Genomic DNA, 24,750 nt, shown 5'->3' on the forward strand with positions numbered 1-24,750 from the left:
GGCTCGGAATATAGATTTTTCTGAGAAGAATCTTAACAATTAAACTTGTATATCCCATGTGAGAACTATCAAATACTAACTCTGAACTTATTTATAACCATCACTAAAGTAATATGCCTCCATTCGTCTTTATACGAGATACTCTATAAGATAATTCTACAACCGATTCCTAATGTAGTTTACATTAGAGAAAAGAACCGGCAAGTAATTCTTGTACGAGTACAACATAAACGTTACAACATTCACGAAACATAAAGTTTGTGACAAACTTCGGTAAAATCTCATCAAAAATTCAGTCTTAATAAGGTATCTTCTGCTTTTTTTATTAAAGAGGTAGCCGGACGCACAAATGGGCCACCTGATGGTTAGTAATCACCGCCCATAGGCATTGGCGCTGTTAGATATTGTAATATGTAATATTGACCGTTACTTAAGTCGCCAATGCGCCAAACTTGGGCACAAAGATGTTATGTCCCTTTTGCCTTTAATTACACTAGCTCGCTCACTCTTTAAATCGAAACACACCAACACTAAAAATTGCTGTTTTGCGGTAGTATAATGTGTAATGAGTGTGTGGTACAGAAGCGTAAAATGCCTTGGCCACGTATAAAAAATGTTCGGGGTAAAGATATCTCACAAAAGAAAAAAAAGTGCATAAAATTAAAAGAAATACTTATTCATCATAATTATCTATCACTTTTTCTAAAATTTTGGGCAATTTTAAGAAATTGCTTTTTTGACTTTAGTCATTTGTGAAATAAAAAAAAAAAATTGGGAAGTTTTTATTAATTTTTGGCTACGCACGTTGGGGTAATTGTAAATTAGTTGTCCGGGATTGGTTTTGTTAGTGAGTCAAGAGTTACATTAAATAGTCTTGGAATGTATCGTGTATACGTCTAGATAGTATTCAATACCCATGCGATTATTGTTTAAAAGTATTCCATCATGCATGTCAGTCGTGACTCGTGTTAGCTTGATTATTTAGTGACTGCTATCACACGCGATAATTCAGATAATGTTGTTATTAATATTGATTGCGTCCTCGATAACGTTCACACCTGTAACATAAAATAAATTATTATAACAATGCCCTTATATTGCCTTGAATTTAATCATTGTTTACTTTTTAATATGAAGCCGTTTTGGATTAGTGGTTAGCACGCGTTAATCGGAAATTCAAACCCAGATAAGTACGATTTTTTCATGTGCTTAAGTTGTGTTTATAGTTTGTTTCATGCATACCTTTGAATTTTGCTTGTTTCGGATGAAAATCTGCTACATGAGTCATCATTTCACAGATGAGCGGCGTGGTGGATTAAGCTTTAAGGTGAAAGCTCAAAAGGAAAGATCTTTGGTTATTAAAGACATACTTAATGATTGTTTATTAATTAAGTTTAATTATAATACATATATATTATTATACATAGAAAACATTAGAAACCTAAAAAGTAACATTATTTTATACATTACATATTATTAGTTAATTTGTATGTCTGTGTTCCGGTTTAATGAGTGAGTGTGTGTGTAGTGTAATAACAGGACGTTATATATTTCTATTATGGATTAAATTAAAATATTAATATTTTACATGGCTTTTGGGCATTGCCTATGATGGTGACCGTGACCACTGACCATCTTATGTGGAGCTATTCTGTTACAAATTCGACACTCACCGCAGAATACCGTGAAGTAACACAAAATTATTATGTAAAGGATACACGTATCAAAATAGTAGGTATATCAGTTTAATTCGACGTCTAATATTTCATTAGTGAATTACAGATTATCACTGCAGGTCGGCGTATTTAGCTTTATTCTATAATAATAACAAGTATGAATCAAATTTTAATAAAATATTCATAATTATTTTATATACACGTTTTCGGTCATTATATACTTAACCTAATATAAGCACATATGTACAAATTTTACAGAAGCTATGCAAATTTAGCTGTTATTATATGCTTAAATAAATATATTTGCTTACCCCCTAGGAATTGGCGGCCCACAGAGTTGGGCCTACCGTCAGGACGTCACGGTAGTATGCGCAAGCGATCCCGTGACGTCTCCCAAAAAGACGGAGTGGGTACTGCTGGTTTTTTAGTGGGTATTCCGGCGCCTTCAGCGCCGGCGAGCCCCACATACCCCCCACAACATGTTGGGGAAACGCGTTATGCGTTTTTCCAGCGTAAATATATATATATATTTGCTTAAATAAGTTCATTTACTACATTCGTGACCGTGAGTTGTGTAGTTTAGTAGCAGCCTGTAAATGTCCCACAGCTGGGCTAAGGTCTGCTCTCCCTTTGAGGAGAAGGCTTTTGGAGCCAACACGATGCTCCAAAGCAGGTAGGTACACATGTGGCAAAATTTCATGGACATTCCTCACGATGTTTTCCTTCACGAGATGAATTATAAACACAAAAGAACATGATGATTCAGTGGTTCTTGTCCTGGGTTTGAACCTGAATTCATCGTTTAAGATGCACGCGTCCTAAGCATTGGGCCATCTTGGTTTTGAGTTTTTTACTATTTTTTAATAAAATTTTGATTTATGTGAATGGTATTCAACTTCAGGTAACACTTTATCTTCGCTAAGCTTTAACACAGATAAATAATAATGTTATCTGTGTTGCCCTAGGTATGTCTGTTTATTTAAGACATTTAAGATTATTTATGCTTAGATTATTATATACTGAGACTAGATAGTGTCAGAGACCTCATAATGCACGTGCGCTATAGGTATTTGTGTAAATAAAACCGGAGATAGATTTACGCTTAGGGCCTAACGGGCGGCAAAACTTGGCTGGTGAACTTTATTAGTCGCGCTTCTATCAGTAACTCCTCGTCAAAATAAATGACTTAATATAATTCTTGAATCTCAGACACCCTTCAAATGTTCGTGCTTTACAGAGAGTAGTAGGCGGGAAAGGCCTATGGAAGACCTAGTGCAGCCAAGGTATCAAATCCGCCACTGAATGAAGTTAATACTAGTTTAACATGTCGTATGTTGCTAGGATTTTTCCAAAAAATGTCTTGGGATTCTGCTTAAAACTCTTTGAAGCCCTTGGTAGGGCTTCGGTAAGCCCATCTGGGTAGATACCACCCACTCTTCATATATTTCACCACTAAGCAGCAATATTTTGTATTGCTGTATTTGTGTTTCCGGTTTGGAGGAGCCATAGTAACCACGGGCACTATGTTGGTGACGCATTGGAAATATAAAAAAATCTTAAAATTTCTTACGGTGCGAATGTCTATAGGCGGTGGTCACCACTTACCGTCAAGTGGCCCATATGCTCGTCCGCATGCTATTTTATAAAAAATTAAAAGTTTTTAAAAGAGACGTCAAAGATGCCTATTAAAAACTACAATATTAGGATTTTTGGATTTCATTGTACAATAAAGTTAACCGTTACACATAATATATTAGATTGGGTTCATACCGTACGACCATTGTCGTGGTAATATTGGCCCCTATTTAGTTGAGAGGTTTTGTTAGGACCAAAACTATTTTTTTTAATTCAAATTTAATCAAGTTGAGTTAGATAAACTGCCTTACGGTGAGTACATTCGCAATATTATCTGGTTATGAGAGGACCTGTTCGACCTCTGCGTGATTATCACAACGATGACAGTTCGCGTGACATTTATTTATTTATTTGGTCCTGTAACAATGTGTATATGTAACTGGAATTATGTTACACAAATGTTTAATAAAATAACGCGCTTCCCTAGCTTCACGTTACGCACTTCCGTTCCTTTTTTTTTTAAAGAAAAGTTTTTAATCAATCTGTATAAATATAATAATATGGGAGTGGAGTGGAATTACTAAATGCATATGCATGTATAAACGGTACATACACTATTTTTTTTTTCAATTTTTGTCTGTCTGTCTCTTTGCTCCGGCTAATCTCTGGAACAGCTGGACCGATTTTGGCAGGACTTTCTACAGATAGCTGATGTAATAAGGAGTAACTTAGGCTACAGCAATAACGTTTTTGTTAAATTCAAACGAGCACGAAGTCGCGGGCACAGCTAATTATATTATATATGACATACATTCTCAACCAAACGATAGCTAACGTCGTCCTTAGATACCACGTCTTGATGATAGTACTGTTTAAGTATAAGTACATTGTCTAATGTCTTGTCAAAAGTTTTAAGATTATTTTTATATTCTTAATAATTAATGATCTTAATTCAATTGATTTTCTTCCAATTATAGGTTGCTCGCTTATAAAATTTGGCAAGTGACTTGGGGTACCAAAATGTTGAAGACAGTAACGGAAATATAATCTAGTCGGCATCTCACAGAGGTATTACAGGTTTACATTTAAAAAAATCGTGTTAAGGGCAGTTGCCATAGGTGACGTCAGTAGGGAACAAAGGGTCAGTAGGCTATGGGAGGGCTGAAGACAGGTAATTATTTGTTGAGAACCCTTAATAGAGATCATCTCCTGACAATCTCCTCTCGCCATCCGGTAAATTTCACGTGATCCACCTTTTTTAATTATTTCATCAATATAATAGTCATAGGCACAATTTATTACACATCAATCTTATCAACGACCACTAATGGCGTGCAGTGGGCGGAGAGCACAGGTCACGACATCTGACACCAGATAACTAACTGGTTTAAACTGGTTTCTTGTACTGTAAGCACTAAAGTTACAACATGTTATATTTTACACTTAGTTATTTGTTGTATGTTTTGTTAGAAACTTTTCATCGTAAGAATGATTTTGTTATGTTATCACATTTTAACTAATAAATAATGATAACGTTTTTGTTCATTAATATTGTGTAAATAATTTTCAAATATATTATCAAAGACAGTTTTATTTATTGAGTGGAAATGTTGCTAGCATCGTTGCAATCATTCCACGCGGTCATGATTTCTACAGTAGCTATTTTTAATTTTGATTGGTACATACTTATTTATATCGTGAATGTAAATTGCTATTTAGATAAATGTTTTATAATATCAAATTAGAGTCTATCAGTCTATATAACATTTTATCTTTTACCAGTTCAGTTTGGTTTTTAATAGGATGTAGAATTATCACCAGTTTGATAAAAAGTGATGTTATCAAATCAATTTCTTTTATCCGATAATAGTCAATTGGAAACAACGTAAAATGTTGTCTTGTTTCCATGGAGTTCCAAATAGACTCTATTATTTATACAGATACTGTCTTTCATTGTTCCTTTTTATGTTGTTGAGGTGTTGCTTAAAAATAATAAAAAAACAATAAAATAAATGTCTGGCCCATGAGGGGATCGAACCCGCGACCTTCGCGTTATTAGCACGACGCTCTAACCAACTGAGCTAATGGGCCGGTGTCAAATAAGTTGAAAATAAGAATCTGTTTCTTAATACGATACGTAATACTTTTAAGATAATGTTTTTGTAGTAAATTCAGTAATATTTCACAACTATTTTGTTCATTGCTTCTTCAGAATATGTTAAAGTAATTTTATCAACAATTGCGTTTTACTTTACCGACACAATTATACGATAAAAAGTTAAAGTTAATTCATGTTTGTGATCCACTTCTTATTGACTCAGTAAAATGTGTTAAAATTATTTTGATAAGTAATGTAGCTTACGTTTTAGTTAATATTATATAAACAAATTAATCTTGTTTTTTTAAAGCTTGATCATAAAAAAAAATCACATTCAATACTTTCAGGGTTTAACTGTGCGATTGATATTTTACATGTAAAAACAATTTCAAATCCTTTTTAAACGAATAAAGTTTTGACCCTTCGTAATATCACTCGAGGGCGATTTACTGAATTATTTGCTTATTTTCATCATGTTTTAGAGGGTATCTTTTATTTATTACGTCTCTAATTGCAATATATCTTTACTTGGTGGTGGGGCTTTGTGCATGCCCGTCTGGGTAGGTACCACCCACTCATCAGATATTCTACCGCCAAATAACAGTACACTGTATTGTTGTGTTCCGGTTAGAAGGGTGAGTGAGCCAGTGTAATCACAGGCACAAGGGACATAACATCTTAGTTCCCAAGGTTGGTGGCGCATAGGTGATGTAAGGAATAGTTAATATTTCTTACAGCGCCTTTGTCTATGGGCGGTGGTGACCACTTACCATCAGGTGGCCCATATGCTCGTCCGCCAACCAATGCCATAAAAAAAAAATCTAAAAATACTTGAAATAATATCAACTAAATTATTTTATTACACAAAACGGTACCAAAACAGTTTGGTTATCATTATTTTTTGGCAGTTAGGCTTTCCAAGTTTCCAATAGTTGTATGTTGTATGTATATGTAAGTATGTTGTATTTAAAATAAAAAACCGCTGTGAATATTGCTATAAAATGACAATATTATCGTCATATTCCAGCTCTCATTATAGGCCGCCTAACTGAGAGTTGGAATTCGGAAATGTTCTTATTTTAACCTTATTTTTTTTTTGTTTTTACTTTTTGAAATGGCAAAGGTATTTCTCTAATAATCTTCAGTTTTTTATAAGTTTTTTTTTTTTAATGTTTTACTTTTGTCAAATACAAACTCATGTTTAGTGCTCTATTAAGCTTAGTTTATTTTTAATCTGATTAAACTGTAATTATTATTGTTCTATTTAATACTTAAAATGTATGATGCATTTAAGACACCAATACAGGAGATATATTTTTTAATTATTTGTATTTTAATAGCTTTACAATTTCGGAGTCGAATAAATCATTTTAACAAAAATTTAATTTTACCATAGTTTGGTGACAGTGGTTCAACGTCTAATAGGTCTTATTTAAGCGCGGGAAAATATTTCTCCTCGTTCCCTTATAACGTTCTAAAATCGATTATATTATTATTAAATCGGATAAAAAAACATTTTTTTTAAATATATTAATTTAATAAGTATTTGTATTTCCGAATTGATCGTAGTGTTTTCGGTAACTCGCAATTAATATTCATAGGTATGTTCTGGAATTAAACCTAAGCACAGATAAGATTGGCAACATTGTTTGTATTGCGTACAATTTTAATGTTTGTCAAATCACTTATATTAAATTAGTAACTTTGTAAGAACTTTTTAAAATATTTACTATAGAAGCTTATATAGAGAATAAAATGGAAATTTTAATATAGTTTTATCATTATAGTCTTACAAAAATATTCCTGATACTATTATAAAAAAAAAATATGATTGAAAGGTAAAAAAAATGCATTAAAGTTTGCGATTAAAAAAAAAAGGAAAATAAATTTTAATCTTTGCATTTCGTATAATAAACATGTAAAAATCATACGTCACAATGTAGGTAATCTTTAGTTTTGCGCAGTTAATAAACACTATCTATTTATACCTCGTTATCGCTTTTAAGGGAAATGGAGTTAATTTTTTATGTTTATTCAAATATATAATTATAATTAAGTACAAATAAAACTTCAGTCCTTAGAAATATACTACAAATAAAATAAAGCAAATATTTGATTAATGATTGAATATACATTTAAACGTTTAAATAATTTCAATTTGAATGCTATAATTTTAAGAAACATCAAACTTAACACTATTTTTAATTAGATAATATAATTATCATGAAATCAACATATATCTAAAAAATTAAATATATTTTTTGATACAATAGCAAATTATATAATTATAATGTTAACTAGGTTAACATAATTTTCTTCGGATGTGTGTGTTGTTTTTCTATGAGCAATTAAAAAAAACGTAGCACGAAAATATAATTATTTACATTTACCGAATGAGTACCAAACAAACAGTGGCCTGACCCTTGTTTCAATATAGACACGTTATCTCATGTTGACATTCGCCAATCTCTATGCCATGAGGCATTTGCGTAAGCGCATGTCTAATCTATCACCACCTAGCGATGACCGCTCTACTTCTATGAAACGACTCCGCTAATATCACAGCTGTACTGGGTGGGAAGAATGTGGGAGGTCAATGCGACTGGTCGGTTTTATCATCGTAGTAGTCGTCGTGGGAGCTTGGTAGTACTCTAGGCCTCAGTCGGCGGCGGATCGTCGTCGGCTCAACACCTTATAGGAGGGTTTCGCACATTTATCTAAAGAAAATTCAATAAATTAGTCTTAATGCATTGAAAAAATATATATACTTAACACATATGAAACTTTACTTGAATCATTAAATAACACAGGTATATAAAGCATAATTATTTTTAAAATTCTGTTGAGATTAATATATGTATCTGTAAACGAAATTAAATAAATACTAAAAAAATCTTGATGATATCAAATTAAAATAAGTTCGTTTTAAATTAACGAAAGGCACATTATGTATATGATTAACAACAAAAATATACTTAGTTTATTTTTATCGCTATCGCCGAGCACAAGTTCAATTAATGTACCTATCAGACTTACTCTAATTAACGTAAGTATTTATTAATGATAAAATGACTCGTCACAACACTTAGTTACAGGACAGATAATGTAAGAGTACGACGAAATTGTTCACGACGCATGCGTGTGAGACTGTTATCCAACATGGCGTCTGAGCAAAACAAAGCCACGCGAGGCGCGCGTGGACGCGGCACGGTTTAAAAATAGAACGCACTGCGCTAAAAGTAAACGACCAGATTAACAAAAACTACCACTCCCGTCTTGTTTTGTAAAAAAAAATATATCGAAGTGGAGGACAAGTATGAGTCCATGGGGGTCAGGGCTGGTTGGTTGATTTTCGCGCCTCGACAAAGGACCACGCCCTACTGTTTTCAATGCGTCTGGCGTTCCATATACAAAATAGTTGGCAGTGTTTTGAACGTGAATATTTTTTAAACAGTTGCTGCGCAATTAATAACGTTAATTGGTTTAGTTTAACAGAAATATAGTTATTAAAAAGTCTATATTTTTTTTTCGTTTCTATTACCTGACAATGTGTAGCAAAGTCAAAAGAAAAAAAAAGCGACAAAAATGTTTGAACATGATAATGTTTATTCTGCCTAATTTGAGATAAATCTTTAAACAGGAAGTTATAAAGTTAAATCTGATACAATTTTCAATTTTTATTACATTATATTTAGACTCTTTGTTGCATCATGTTGTGTTTGTTTACCATTAAGGGTTACATGCCTAATAGTAACAAACATTATGTTTACAAGTTACTCGAATACATTGCGCGTTTACTAACTGTAAATATAATAACAAGAATAATTAAAAAAACATTTATAATATTTTAGAAGTTTAAGGGTCTTGTAGGACTTAAAAGCAAATATTTTTGAACATCCAATCCTAATATGTCTTCTTAAAAAGTTGAGTTCACCACTGATTGTCATCAAGCCAATGCTATATCTGACCTATTAAAGTGACGACTGTTGAGCACAGGGGTCAATTTAATTGGTTGATCTCTCGACCATTAATACCAAATAAATGTAGGTGATCTGCGAGTTTCCGGCCCCCTAACAGAGATTTCCTAGTAGGCCATAGAGGCCGTCGAATATATTTACAAAACACAATTACCTAAATATCCAAAAATTCAACAGTAATCGACCAATTAGAAAGACATATTTTTTTCAGAATCATCACACAACCAATCACTCATTAAAATCCAACTTCTGTTCTTTGGACCATCTCAGTTATAATATTATACTTACGTATTTATTAACAAAAGAAATATTAGTATCAAGGATGAATCAAAATTAAAAATATCTGGCGTACAAGTAATGAGTTCATCTTTCCAGGTGGTGAGTCTAACATTATTAGCATCTCTCCTACATCCCAATAATCTTCTTGGTCATAAATTAGATCATTAACAATTTATACGCCGATTCATATCTTATGTTCTGTCAGTTAAAAGTATTACTCAAATGTTTATATTATTCGTCCGTAGCACGTGAACGATAAGTTTACTTTTTTAATAATAAATACTGAGTTGTATTCGAACTGGGGTCACGCTGGTCGAACTCATATCACGTTAACTGTCACCCGGATATCACGACCATCTTATTAAAATGAGAGTGGGATCACGACAGGGGGGAGGTTTAGCGATGAGCGAATTACTGTCTTGATAAATAAATGACATCGTCTTTGATATAATTGAACTATTCATTCATTCATTTTTTCATCATTTTTTTTATTTATTTAGTTGTAAGGCTTTCTGTCAACTAGGCAGTGTGCCACGTGTACATTTGCTAGTCCCGTTAACTTTTTTTTATGCATAGTCAAAAGTAGTGTCAATGGCCCAGTGCTTAAAGCCCGTGATTCTCACAATATTGCGTGTATGAGACCCCTCTGAATTTTTAGCTGTACCGAATTTTCATTTTAATGCCAATTGGAATTCCAGGGACGATTAAATAAAAAGTTTTAATTTAATTAACTGCCATTATCGATAATGTACATACATACTTACTTAAACAAATAAAATGTACATGCTCACTCTTTGACGAAAAATATGAGAATTAAATTTTATTTTTTATCATATGAGAATAATGTAGATATAATATTACAGTTCTGTTCAACACTGAAATACAAAGGGCCACAGTTATTGAATTATTTAAAGGAGATGACTCAACAGTTAAATATAACCGATCGAGATTCAATGATACGTTCCCCGTGGCTGAAACTTGCATTACGCGCAGTATTCTTATCGACGTAATTATATTTATGTTTTTAAATTAAAAGTTTTAAAGTTAATGGAATATTTCGATAGCCTATTCAAGTATAATTGTAAAGATAAACAAATCTAAAATTAACGTATTCCATGCGATTTTCTAATAGCTATGTTATATTGTGAACAAAAAGCGGTTCTTAATTTTACTTAAATTACTTCCAAAAACATATAAAACGCAATATTTTGCGCGTCCACAATGAATATCATAGATTATTCAAGCCTTCGATTGATGATAAACCGTTAATTCAATATCTATTGGCGTTTATTTTCCTTTTTGTGGTAGTAAACTATAGATAAACGTAGGGGACGTTTCACTTAGATTCACTTAATATTGTTTGTTAAATGACGATTCAAAAAAGCCTACATGAATAAAGTATATTTTGATTTTAATTTTACCTAAATCTTTCTAATCTGCATTTAAGTAAGTTTTTTTTCTGAATTTTATTTCCTTTTCCCATTTTTATTACTCGTCAGTGGATATCAAGCAATAAAAAAAGAAAATTTATTTGACAAACAGAAATGAGAGGTGTACTGAATGATGTCTTCGTCTATTTATCATACAAAATTAAAAAAATCAAATGGTTTGTATAGTTGTGTAGTATGTCTGTGCCGAGTTTGAAGTTCGCTAAATTATTATTTTTCTAGTAGTTTTCAGCGATGAAAAACATAGGAGGAGGCTTGAGTTGAAGCTAGTTCTGGCTCCTATTTATCAAGTACCGAACAGCGTCGTAAGTCTTGTTAACAAGAGGGCTTTGCCCAACACTGGGCAGTTATTCAATTAAATATTTTAATATTATTTTTTTCCTTTTACGTAAAATAATAATCAATTTAATCTACTATAACTTGGGGCTCAGTTTAGGATATATTAGGTAATTTTAAGAATTTTAAGCCAGCTTCAGCTTTGACCAATAGTCTTTGAGATCGTTCCTTTGTCTAGTCTTCCTGAAAAGCCTTTGTTCATGGTCTAGATTAAATTAGCCGAGGTATGTATGTTATAGCTGAAAATTCTAAGTAAAAATATATTAATTTTTCTAAGGAAAACGTGATAGAATATATAGAATAAATGTAAATCTTTATTGTAATTTCAGTGTATAGAGAACATTAATATTTTTTTTTTATTTAAAAATTCCTCTTTTCTTTTATTAATGATGTTTTTTATATTATGCCAAAGTGTTCATAATTTATTAGAAGACCTTTTTTATTTAAAAATAATTCGAAAATTGGGTTGAAATGCTTAGTCACGTCCCATCAAATTAACTGACAGTTCCCTTTTTTAAGCAGAAATAAATATTTCAAATAAAAAAAAATAACAATATTTATACAAACATGATCGTTTGTATGTTTAACTGTAAATGTGTGTGTATCAATAGTATTTTGATTAGCAGTATTGAAACGGGTGTTACTCGTTTAACAAAATACATATGTACTGGTAAATTACAGCGCGAAGACGTCTCATTTGTTCAGGCCTCCTTTACCCTGGAGAAGGTTTAGAGCTTATCGATCAAGCTAATCTAATGCGGATTGGTGGGTACATATAATATGACTGGATTTCATTCGATCCATTGTAACATTGTTAAGAACATTATTATAAGAATAAGAAATCTTTATTTGTAAAACTCATTCTTGCGAAACTCATAGGACTCCTAAAAAATCCTTTGACTCTTTAACTAGAAAAGCCCTTTTCTGATGGGCCAGTGCCGTCATGAACTTTGTTTCATTATATTAGAGCTCTTATAGAACTTTAAAAATAAGTATGCTGCTAATATAATTGATTGAAAATATATGTGAGTTTTTGTGAGTTCATCTGTACAGATATAATTTAAAAAGTTAAGAAGCGACGACATTGACGACCTCCTTGGTCGAGTAGTGTGTACACCGAGTTTCATAGGTACGCCACTCCGAGGTCCCGGGTTCGATTCCCGGCCGAGTCGATGTAGAAAAAGTTCATTAGTTTTCTTTGTTGTCTTGGGTCTGGGTGATTGTGGTACCGTCGTTACTTCTGATTTTCCATAACACAAGTGCTTTAGCTACTTACATTTGGATCAGAGTAATGTATGTGATGTTGTCCAATATTTATTATTTATTATTATTAAAAAAAAAAGACTGAAGCTGACTTGATTGCCAGAGTCCCAGGCGTCGCGCATTGGAAGGCTCGCTTCTTCGTCAAGTCTTGGACCATCAATGGCGCCTCAGAAGGATTCTTAATTTTTTGTTGGGGAGAGGAGGTCGTCCCCTCACTGAGTGCGTTCCAGCACTTGTTGTCCTTGCTGTTTGTTGACGAGGCTGCTGATGCGAGTGCTGATTCTCATTATATCTTATAATTTAAATTGTGAATGTTTAAATTTATGACTGAGTAAGTAAGTAAAGTAAAGTAAGTCGTAAAAAAAGAAGAAATTACATATATCATAATAACAGTAGTAATTTTATTAATAATAAGTAGACTATTATTATTTTTTTAGACCAATTATTTGCATGCAACTAATATGAAGAAGTAGAACATCTCGCGTGCGTAAATAAGAACACAAACGTTGTTTTTATAGCATTTCTTTATGTGTCTCTGATTTTACTGGATAACGCCCATGGTCCGCGACTGTTATGAGTTAAGCCTCGATTATAAGTAGGAAGAGATTGAAGAATATATTCTTTACACATTGCGGAGGTCGAATGGAAGCTGTCGTTTATAAATTGTAATGAGTAAATTAAAAACTCGAGAAATTTACTTTTGGCGTAAGTTTTTGGTGTCAAATGTTTGGAAAGAACTAATGTTTTACATTCAATCCAATTTTGATTCAGTAACACGGTCTAGTCACGGTATAGCTGTTTCTAAGGTCTGTAAAAAATCTTTTATCATATGAAGGTCTGTGTTGAAGGTCTGGGTTCTTTGAAGTTGTTTACTCACTAGAGAATTTAGAAGATCTTTCTAAAGCAAGCATGCTTCACTAAAACATGGATTGAGAGAACACCTGTTATCTTCTAACTATCGAATATATTATAGTAGAATTCATGAAAATAAAAAGTGTAAGAAATTTACCCAGAAATTTAACCAGACGAAATTCCAAGCATCGACCAAAACATCTTTTAATGATCTATAGATGACGATATGCTGTTTTTTTTAATATCGTAAACATCTCGTCCGTCCAACGGTAGCGGTATGATGTATAAACACACCAACTCTCCAAACAAATTACATAGTTACTAAGAAGTGAGCGGATGTATGAATAACACGAAGCGGTGGGCGCGTCAGCCGATCACGCCGTGCCCGCGTGTAGCCTGACGTCACCAGACGTCACCGCCATCGGCCAAGCTAATAAAAACCTTAATCCGACACAATAGGACCATCGCTTCTTCCTCGTTGTGCAATGTTCACCGTACTTTTCCATTCACTTTGCGTAAGTGCAACGGTGTTTCACATCTCGCACGAAGAAACGAATTCGAATTTCGAATTGCACGTGCTAGGTGAATGACGTTCACCTCATTGTCACTCGTTGCATCTTGCGTCAAACGTGAACCAATTAAAGGAAGTTATAATTTGCGCGAACGATAATTCGATCGATTGACAGTGAGTTTGTTTTAAAATTAGAAGCCATGCTTTGTTTATCTGTTTGTACAGGAACGTATGCCGAGTGCAAATGTCGGGCCATTATCATAAAGTAAATATATCATGCTGCGAGTCCGACCGAGGCTATATAAGAGAACGGAACGCGGCGTCCGCGCCCAGTGCGGATCGCACGGGCACACTAAAAACAACTGATAAAAACAAACAAACGACTACTGACTAGTATGAATACTGGTCTGTATTCCTTATCCATTAACCGAACAGACAATTAAATTAACTTCTCGTGTTGTAACTTTACGTTAATGACGTCAAAATGAATCCATTATAATACCTTTAAAAGCAATTAAAGTTCAAGTAGCAATTATCATTACCTCACCTTTCAATTGAGTAAATCAATTTTATCGTTGATAGTTAAAGCCGTCGACCTAAGAATGAATCATCTAAGTGAGGGAACGCCCTCAAGAATGCAATGATAGATTAAAAGAACCTTAGTAACAGATAAGAAAGTAAATAAATAATAAATTGTATAATATGAAGTTAGGTATTTCCGTAAGAATCATTCAAGTAACCTAACCTTGAAATGGTGATGACCACATAAAGACAAAATATTTGTTACATCAACATGTAAATGATAATACTAGATAGAGAACAGGTAGTTCTACCGTGTAGGTCATGGATGAATGATCGACGTAAATATTGTAAAGTTAACCTTCCAGCCTTTATCTATTTAAATATAATAAGACAAAAACTTATCAGATATGACCGAAGGTAATCTCATTAACCAAGCAAAATTCTGGTTTGATTTATTCAATTAAAACAAAGATCGATAAAACATTTATCACACCTGGTTAAAAATCTTTTTTTCCTCGTTACCGACATTCTAATATAATATGCACTACCCTCTTTACAGAATATGTTGTCCTCATCTGTTGGGTTACCTGTAAGAGATCGCTTTTAGTGATAAGGCCGCCCTTGCCTTCAACTTTCTGTAATTAACCATTTTACCATGTACTGTTATTTTTTTTTTTTTTATGATATTGAGTGCAATAAAGTTTTTATCTATCTATCTATCTATCTGTATTTGTAAGTTTTGGGGGTGTATTTCAAAAATTATTATCTGATTTCAAATATTATATCACCAGTTTTAAGAATGAACCCTCACACATCGACCATCGATCGATATGCTATGATGAATAGGCTTTAATCGATATTATCATTCGATACAAGATTATATATATGATAAAAAATCGTGGAGTTAATGCTCGTTGACTTCCAGGCAGGAGACATAACATACATATATTGTAATGTAATTGTATTTAACATGACTGTATTTTCAGATGTTGAAAAAGATTAACTACTGAGTTTCTTGCCGGTTCTTCTCGGTAGAATCTACATTCGGAACCGGGGGTAGCTTTACTTAAGACTAGTTTGTTAAATGACGATTCAAAAGCCTACTTGAAAAAAAAAAAATCACTAATGATATTTATTTATAATTTTAATGAAGCGGGTATTTCGTGGAGTTAATGAAAAAAAAAACGGTCAAGTGAATACAATACAAATGTTGCCTCCATGATATGTTTTCTATAGAAATATTGTAGCAGTCGAAAAGACATGAAAAAAACTATGACTACGTTATCTATTACATATATGTTACAGTTAATCAACAGTTTAATAAAATATGACTAACTAGTTGTCGCCCGCGGCTTCGCTCGCGGTTTAGGGGTTGGTTGTCATGGGTTAGGTAAAAAAGTAGCCTATGTCCTTCCTTGGAGTTCAAGTTTGCTGCATACCAAATTTCGTCGGTTGGTTGGTTGGTTTGGCCGTGAAAGAGCGACAGACAGACAGACAGAGTTACTTTAAAATTTATATTAGTATAGATATAGATTAAAAATCAATTTAAATATATTTTTAGTAGGACCATGTCGTTTTCCCTAAAATGTCTGTCTTGAAAGGTTTAGTTAACCTTACGTCTCGTTATTCGATTTGAATTACAATGAACGTTTAATTAAACAAAAAGATTATTGTTTTGAAACACGATAAGCTATTAAGCGGATACTTTATATAAAGTTAAAATATACCTATTATCACCGAAGTCGACGGTGTCTCACGTGATATTCACGTGATGTCATTATGATCGAACGAGTTTCTCTCCACTGAGATAATACGTATATCTATTGTATTCTCCTTTCATCAAGCAAAAACTACTGGACTGTTATTGATGTAGCAATGTTCGTTATATTGGATTTTTTTTAAATTACCAATATATGGTGAACTCCTTTTTCAAGTATATTCATATATTAACGAGGGTCAGCATATACTGACTGTGATCTAAATGAGATCACATAGACATGAATTTCTAGCAAATGTATGGAAATTACATTTGTCTTCATCTGTCTTCGATCACTTGATACAATGATATATTATAGAGGAAATTGTTGCACTTTGAGTAGCCTCCCTGTTATTTATACTAATATTATAAACGTGAAAGTAACTCTGTCTGTTTGTATATTGCTCTATAACGGTCAAACATTGTTGAAGCGAATCAATTGAAATTTGGTACGAAGCAAGGTTGAACTCCAAGGAGAGACACAGGTATTTTTTGCCTAACGTCTCATGACCAACCTCTAAAACGCGAGCGAACTCGCGGACGACAACTAAAGTGCCATAAATGGTCTGCGCTTATTCTTTCTCTGATATAACAATATTACACCGAAGACAGGAAATGTAATATATTAATTCGTACTGGATTTAAATCTGATCATCTGTCGGTGTTAATCGGGGCGTGTCCACAGTCTCCTGAAAATTGAAATCCCATCAAAAACATAAATGTAAAAATGAGAGCCAAGTTAAATATTATGATATATACCTTGGTTGTTGACTTCAACGACAAAAGAAGTGAGATCTAAATTTGTGCCAAGTTAAATAGTCCTTTCTGAAATTTATTTATAACTACATAAAATATCATTTCTTCTTATAACTTGGGATAATATATTGTTGCCTAAGGTCTGACTTGGCTAGTTCTTATATGTTTATAAACACAACTTGTAGTTTGTGTTTAGAATAACAAATTATAACTCAGAACATCTAAGAAGAATGGAGGACAGCTCAATATTGCTTAGTTAGGATTAACGTACATTAAGAGCTGCGATATTGCGAGTTCATATCTAGACAAGTACCATTGAATATTTGCGTGCTTAATTTGTGTTTATAATTCATTTGTAAAGGCTTAGAACTTACGAAGGCTATAATATAATTTGTATATGAGAACTAGCCAAGTCAGACCTTAGGCAACAATATATTATCCCAAGTTATAAGAAGAAATGATATTTTATGTAGTTATAAATAAATTTCAGAAAGGACTATTTAACTTGGCACAAATTTAGATCTCACTTCTTTTGTCGTTGAAGTCAACAACCAAGGTATATATCATAATATTTAACTTGGCTCTCATTTTTACATTTATGTTTTTGATGGGATATCACTACTTTTTGTATATAAATTATTAGTAGGTACTTATTAATAACAAAATTAATACCAAATGGTTTTTGTTAAGCTATTCTATTTTCCTACGTTTACGGGGTATAATTGTCTTTTTTTTTACGTTCTTATTTTTCTTGTAGGTACCTCTGAAATGTTCGAGTGAATTGCCCATTCAGTGTCCGGATTTTTTTTACGCGTTTTCTGTTTATACTTAATTTGGCCAAGTCGGGGCGATATAACGTGCGCAGACGGTTGTACTCTACAATAGAGCTCCCTTGTGTCTTGATTTGACTTGGACCTAAATTGATAAGATGTACTCTATCTAAGGTTTTAACTCTGGAGAGGCCAACGTAAGCCTGCTCTTTACTTAATATAGAGAAGCCTATGTCGAAAAGAGCACCGTCAAGGCGAAGGCGTTGTAATTTGTGTATAGTAGTAGAATATGCTAATAAGCAAATAGAGAATTGTTTCCTTTGAACATATATGTACATTACTTAATATCTGTAACTTGGTTTTGACTTCTAGTTCGCAAATTAAATAATGTTTAAATTGAATTGTAATTTTACGTGAACTATTGCTGTTGTCGACGTCCCCAATGTACCTTCTCTATTTTTCCATTGGACCCATTCACCAGTCCTTTGCTGACATCAGCATGCTTGCTCAATACTGTTCTTCCAAGCAATAAGGATCCCCGTTTGTAGCGCTAGAGTACAAACTTAAATCATTCCAGTTACGATATACATACTCTACTACAGTCTCACGAAACCTATTTTATTGTTGTATACTAGTATACTCAAACAAAAAATATGCAGTCGAATAGACTAGGCAGCTTCCATCGGAAGGCATTAAAATAATTCTTATGAGCGCGGTTGCCACTCGCTCAGACACGTCCGCGTTAAGGTTGAATCGCAACGCTCCTTTCCCGCTGCTCCAGGGTCGCGTTGCGCGCCGTGTACCGAAATGCCTATTATTATTATTTTTTTAAGTATAATTATTTTGCACCATTGATGTGCGCTAAATGCTAGTTAATAACGTAATAAAGACGAAAGTCGGATATACTCATAAGTACTAAAACGTAAATATTTGATTTAAAAAACTTAAGGGTGGTATTCAACTTGATATATATTCACGTGAAGACCTTAAAATCCACATTAAGACCGGCTGTCATAAGTTTTGATTGCTGGTTCTTACATAAATTTTTTTTATTAAAGTTATTACAGGAACTATAAGTATATAAATGTTCCTAATAGACCCAATAAAATGAAAAATTATAATAAAATGATAAAAAATTACCAGTTTCAGATTTTTTCCTTTATATTGGCCTAATTATCTACCTGCATGCCAAATTTGAACTTTCTAGGTCACCTGGAAGTAGGATATAGTTTTGATCTATAGGTCAGTCAGTGATAAAAATGACGATTTTTAGACGTTAATATCTAAATAACCACTTGAGGTGCGTTTATGAAATTTGGAACACATATGTATCTCGCGAGTCTCAATATATGAGCCAAATTTGACACATTTATGTCAAATAGTTTTTGAGTTATGAGGAGGTCAAAAGTAGCTCCAAATGGTTCGTGTAATATTACACACGGTGCTGCTAGCCAGTTCTGTTACTAGAACTTGGCTGACACGCTACCGCGTGTCTAGACGTCATTTTCGAATCGGGAGAATCCGGCAACTGTAATCGCAGCGTGTGATTATTACCTACTATTCAATTTTTATTTTTAATCTCTTTAAGCCATATGATATCCTGGTCGTCGTTTAAGGAATTTGTCACTACACAAGGCGCAATGTTGTCTTACATCATTGACTCTTATAGGTGTTAAATAATATTTTATAATAGTCATCCACTAAGTGAGATTCCGGTTTTCTATTACAGAATGTTAAATATTATAAGTACTATTATTGGCGCAGTGAAAACTTACGACGGCCCGTATAACTCAGGAAAGGACCAGCTGGCAACTAAAAACAAAACTCTTCGACTAGCTTAGACAATGTAAAAGAGATTCAATATTTACAGCAATACGGCCTAAGTTCGATTGAAGTAATTTAACTGGTATTCGATGTCTTTCCAACAAACGTCACACTGTAAGCAATAATGTTCACTATATATTTAAAGTAAGGTGTAATTTTACGTGAGAAGGCGATTGTAATTTTAAAGCGGTGTGTTCATTTGTGTGTCAATGTTGCAGTACGGGCGCGGCGATGACGTCACGCGCACGCAGCCAGCGCGTGGTACACACCCACCGGCGCTCGCGCAACCGCAACGTTCGTGTATCGATGCCAAAGTATGTGAATTAGCGAAACATGTATTGAGTACGGACTAAAGGTTGATCTTGCGTATTCAAATACTATAGTTTACATCGATTTGATATGAAATTTCACAATTATCTGGTTTATACAGGTTGTCGTACCTACGAATAATTTTGAAATACACAATGGACACGTAAAGTACATAGTAAAAAAAACTATTACAAACAAGTTTTTCACGATAAAGTAACAAAACCATTACCTTGTGGTAGAATACCTTGAATAATAATTTACAAATAAATAAATATTTATGTCTCCAAACCTAAGTAGACAGTAAAAATTAAATTAAGAAACAATCCAATTCAATTCCACGTGGTCACGGGTTGTACAGTAACTATTTTTATTTTTTATTTGTATATATTTAAATTTTCACACACTGAATTTTATGCAGTAGGTCTTCATTGGATCAGTAACTCATTTGCAGAGCAATATACCGTTTACGACAAAATCAGAAAAAAGGGCCAAAAATGACACTGTTGTTAAAAAAAATCAGATGTTTGTGTGCTAACCGTTATTTTTGATACTTTTGATTAAGTGACTTTATAGATGACAGCACACCTTGGAAGTGAAACGGATCTTCAAGGTTAATCCATGTATTATATTAAAAATGGATCATGAAATTATAAAAAAGAATGCTAGGTCTTTTGCTAGTTCTTTTCAGAGATTGTTATGTTATTTCGCAGATCAATAATTCTTTTATATAAAATAGGTTGGCAGGGATTATAATAGGCTATATTGGCTCCTTAAAAAATATTAACCATTCGATTGGAATTACCCAGACGGGTTGACACAAAGCCCAACAACACAGTATAAAGTGTCCATACAAAAAAAAAATTACAAATACATATATAGTTTGGTAAATTAATTAGGTTGTGGGTAATAAAAATATTTTGTTGCAAAAGTAAAATATTATTCATGAATTCTGTAACCGTATTTTCCCGGTTTTTACAAAAACAGGTTACGCCTGACGCATCGAAGTACGAATGCTTTTTGTAGCACGCGCGCGACGTGTGATATTCAAGGTTTGAATCTCTAGAAGACAGTTCCATTATTTGTTATGATCAGAAAATATGTTGGCCTGGTTATTTTTATGCGTAATGTGTAAACATAATGTATTTAATTGAATTGATTAATTATACAATGAAGTTGTTTTATTGAATCAGTGAGACAGGCATAAGGGATATAATATCTTAGTGCCCAAGGTTGGTGGCGCATTGGCAATGTAGGGAATTACTCATATTTCTTTAAGCGCCAATGTCTATAGCCACTTCCCATCAGGTGGAACACTTACCCGTCCGCCTAACTATGTCATTAAAAAAGTAGTACCTACTCTAATTCAAAAGTGCTTACAAAATCTTGAATTAAGAATATTTTGGTTTTGAGTAGGTAACGACAAATGGACAAAGGCCTTCCCTCTTTTTGAGAGGAAGTTTTTGAGTGTGTTCAACACGCTTCTATGTACTCACATAGGAGCAATATGAAAAGACTAAATTAGCTTTAATGTTTTTGGTTATATGTGTTAATATGAGTTAAGACTAGTTTTATATATATATATATATATATATATATATATATATATATATATATATATATATATATATATATATATATATATATATATATATATAAGCTAACTATCATTCGTTGATTAATCACGAAATCTCAGAAATTATAACATCTAGACACTTGAAATTTGGCAGGTAGGTTCCTTATAAGGTAGACATCCGGTAAGAATGGATTTTACGAGTAATCTACCCATAACGGGGTAAAACGGGGGTTGAAATTTTGTGGTCGACAGGCTTTTTATATGTCTGTCCATTGTCTATCGACTGTCCTTGTATGATTTTTTTACAAAGGTTTGATACCTACTATCCATTAAACTTTGTTGTAACTTTGCTGTTAAATGTCACTGTAGCTCGTCTTCTATACCGTTCATCCGACCGCTATGACATTTGGTACGTTAATGTTAAATTCATTGTAACGATCGTTAACTCATAATAAATCGAATCAGATTATGAAAATTCTGAATTGTGAAAACAAACACTGCTCCAATTGATTCATAGCAAGCGATATTATGGTAGTCCCAAAGGATCACTTGCATGAGTCTTACCTCCCAGGAAGGATGGCCAGTCTAGAAAAAATTGTTGTTTATAATCCAAACCAAGGCGTATGTACTAATGGTAGGTACTATTACGTACGCCTTAGGTAAGCGAGCTACGGCCATTATGTAGCCGGCTGTAGAATCAACTCACAAACATAAGAATTTCAATTGTCACGACTTGTACATACTGAACAACATCGCTTTGTGATTGTGTAATTGTTTAAACTCTTGAATTTTTTTAAAAGAACATTAGTTCTGCTTCAAGTAAATGTTCGACTAAAATGAGGGTTTCAGATTTTCTACAAAAGTCTTATAATTATTAAAAATGAATTTAGTAGGTACTTATCTTTAGTTTTTTATGTAATTTTTTTTTACGAAACACGAGAATTTTTAAAGTCGATTTGTCTTGGACAACCTTAATGACGATACGTTTGATAAAAAATATGACACTGACGTCCTTGCGCAATATCTTAGGGTATTTTCCTTTTACGAATCGGTAGTATATTTTGAAAAAACTATATAATTAATGATTGGCATTCTTAGAAATTGAATTAGTATTGTTTGGAATGAGAATTTAAAAAACCTCATGTAATATGTTAGATTCAATTGTATCGGAGTCCAAAACGGTAATAGTGTTTATAAGAAAAATCGATTTGTTTCGAAGATCTGGCACACGGTTACAATTATTTAAAAAAAACTCATTTGTATGATTGAATATGCTACCATCGGACTGATTTTGATGAAAATGTTGTGTTGTGGTATGTATTAGGCTACAATGATATTTGAACATAGATTTCTACGTATTTTTGTTCTTCGGGGCTGTCTATGCGGCATTGTGAGTTTCTGTTTCACGGATATTGACGACGTCGGTGGAGGCAGCAGCTAGGCAATGAAGAAATATCTGTCCTGCTAGATGGAGCATATCCCTCAAAATTACAGCAGCTTATAATCACACGGCTGAAGTTCACCGAACTAATCATCATTTTTGCAAGTATTTCATTTATGTCCTATCGCAAATTAGATGCTTTCAAATTTGATAACTCTCAAATCTTCGTCTTTTTACAACAGACTATGTATTAAGATAGAACCTTAGTAGAACCTGAGTATGGTTCATTAAAATAAAACGTCGTAAATACTTGAGTCATGGTTCAAGACCATTTTGAAAAACGTTTTAATCTTAAGAATTTCCTTAATAATAACAATTTCTCAGAATTCATAACTAACAAGAATATAAAGATAAAATATTAGTAGATTATAATTTAATTTGTGAATTTACGAGTAAAAACTTATGGCTCATATATATGTTTAATGTGTGTGTGTTTTTTTAAATGCTATGTCTTTTTCTTTTGGACGACAAATGAAGTAGGATAGAAAGAGAGAAAGTATTCAACTTAAGATGTATTACATGCTGAATAATGTTTTCGATACAATTTCGTTTAAATAAAACTAAAGAAATGGCCCATAAATGTACCACTTTTGGGCAAAGGGCTCATAAATTCTCTTATCATTGTCATCTTAGTTGATATTTATGTTTACTTCTACGCTCGCTAGGGCAGGTTGAAGTTTTAAAGCACCTTCCTGTAACCTTCCTCTAACAAATACCTATAAACACAAATTAGGCAAATGAACGCTCTGTACCTAGCACTCATCTCGATTTGAACTTTCGGTATTCGGTTAGGTTCTAGGTTTATCTATGAGATCACCGCGGCTCTATTTTGTTAATCGTATCGTATTGTATAAATAAATATTGGACAACATCACATACATTACTCTGATCCCAATGTAAGTAGCTAAAGCACTTGTGTTATGGAAAATGAGAAGTAACGACCGTACCACAAACACCCAGACCCAAGAAAACATAGAAAATCAATGAACTTTTTCTACGTCGACTCGGCCGGGAATCGAACCCGGGACCTCGGAGTAGCGTACCCATTAAACCGGTGAACACACTACTCGACTACGGAGGTCGTATACTGGTCGTATACTACGGATGTATTGTAATGAGTTTGTGAATTGTCGCTTATATTCAATGCAAGTTTTAATACAGCTTATTCGCTATACTTAAATATAAACATAGACGCCGAGGAATCTCTTGCTGATCGATATGTTTTGAAGATACGATGAAGTTGCCGGTGTGACCGATGACTAAACATGATATTGGCTGTAAAATATCACACAAACATCTATAATATATAACTTTAGGCTATAGCCCTAAAAAAAGATGCAGTAACCGTGAACGTAATTGTAAGCGAAACAAAGAATGATAATTACAATATTTAAAGGATAAACGTATAAAATGGCGTAATAATAAGTCAATTTTCTATATATTTTTCAGATGAGATACGAAGTGAGATGTATAGAATAGCACTGCTGAATACAATTTACATAATTACGTTTGTAAAAAAACAAAACTTTGGACCTTAGTATTTTTATGTATTATGTTTTGTTTAAAAGAAGTGTACCGAGATAATCTCGAATAAATTATTCAAAGTGATAACTATTAACTTATTGTATAAAGTAATAATTAATTTTCTGGTTTCTCCACCATAAAGGATCTTAAAATCCATTAACTAAAATCCTCAAGTCGGCTCTTATGACAAAGAGGGACTGAAATGGTCACCCCAGTTATTTCTTCACTATTGCAAGCAAAATATGGAAATATTTGATGGA

The 24,750-nt window shown here is 33.1% G+C and overlaps 1 long non-coding RNA gene and 1 other non-coding gene across 3 annotated transcripts; one reads left to right on the forward strand and one right to left on the reverse strand.

Moving 5' to 3' along the window:
• Positions 1-5,268: 5,268 nt before the first annotated feature.
• On the reverse strand, positions 5,269-5,342 carry Trnai-aau. The gene has a single exon. It is a non-coding gene; the product is annotated as a tRNA-Ile (tRNA).
• A 2,686-nt stretch (positions 5,343-8,028) lies between these two features.
• LOC125077298 lies at positions 8,029-8,596 on the forward strand. 2 transcript variants are annotated; one of them, XR_007120735.1, is made up of 2 exons: positions 8,029-8,159; positions 8,439-8,596. It is a non-coding gene; the product is annotated as an uncharacterized LOC125077298 (long non-coding RNA). The 2 variants fall into 2 exon arrangements; XR_007120736.1 differs by having other exon boundaries at positions 8,445-8,596.
• Positions 8,597-24,750: the final 16,154 nt, after the last annotated feature.

This window comes from Vanessa atalanta, chromosome 3 (genome assembly GCF_905147765.1).
Source record: "Vanessa atalanta chromosome 3, ilVanAtal1.2, whole genome shotgun sequence".
Lineage (NCBI taxonomy): Eukaryota > Metazoa > Arthropoda > Insecta > Lepidoptera > Nymphalidae > Vanessa > Vanessa atalanta.